Source organism: Trypanosoma cruzi (genome assembly GCF_000209065.1).
Source record: "Trypanosoma cruzi strain CL Brener chromosome Unknown tcruzi_1047053432489, whole genome shotgun sequence".
NCBI classification, from domain to species: domain Eukaryota; phylum Euglenozoa; class Kinetoplastea; order Trypanosomatida; family Trypanosomatidae; genus Trypanosoma; species Trypanosoma cruzi.
In genome coordinates this window covers 1-476 of record NW_889793.1, presented here as the reverse complement: position 1 = coordinate 476, position 476 = coordinate 1, and the positions used below count along the sequence as shown (strand labels likewise).

The 476-nt window shown below is 45.4% G+C and overlaps 1 non-coding gene across 1 annotated transcript, besides 3 other annotated features; it reads right to left on the bottom strand.

Moving 5' to 3' along the window:
• Nucleotides 1–40: 40 nt before the first annotated feature.
• Nucleotides 41–83: a microsatellite.
• Nucleotides 84–98: 15 nt separating this feature from the next.
• Nucleotides 99–123: a microsatellite.
• On the bottom strand, nucleotides 124–225 carry Tc00.1047053432489.10. The gene has a single exon (XR_008254347.1). It is a non-coding gene; the product is annotated as a spliced leader RNA, 5' partial (transcript).
• Nucleotides 225–245: a microsatellite.
• Between the last annotated feature and the right edge of the window lie 231 nt (nucleotides 246–476).

Genomic DNA, 476 nt, shown 5'->3' with positions numbered 1-476 from the left:
TTTGGGGGGGGGGGGGCACCCCCACGAGGGGGTACGGGGCTATATATATATGGGTATATATATATAGGGGTATATGTATATATGGCGGACAGACCCCCAAAAAAAAAAAAAAAAAAAAAAAAAGGGGTCCGTAGACCCCGGTCAAAAGAAATTGACCAAACATAACCGCCAGAGGCGGGTTGGAAGCTTCGCGTACCAATATAGTACAGAAACTGTATCAATAATTTTTTTTTTTTTTTTTTTTTAATAAGGTCGTCCCACGACCGTGAATGGTGCCCCGACCTGATCGCACCGATTCTGTGACCAACTACATGGCCTCCATTTCCACACCACACCCCCACCACACTCCCCAAAAAAGTTATTAACCCCCATACCCAGTGTAAAAACGTACCCTGCCCGCCAAACAAGTAAAAGCAAAAGCAAAACAATGATCCGAACCAACCCGGGCGGGAGGGATAAGGAAAAGAAAAAACAGT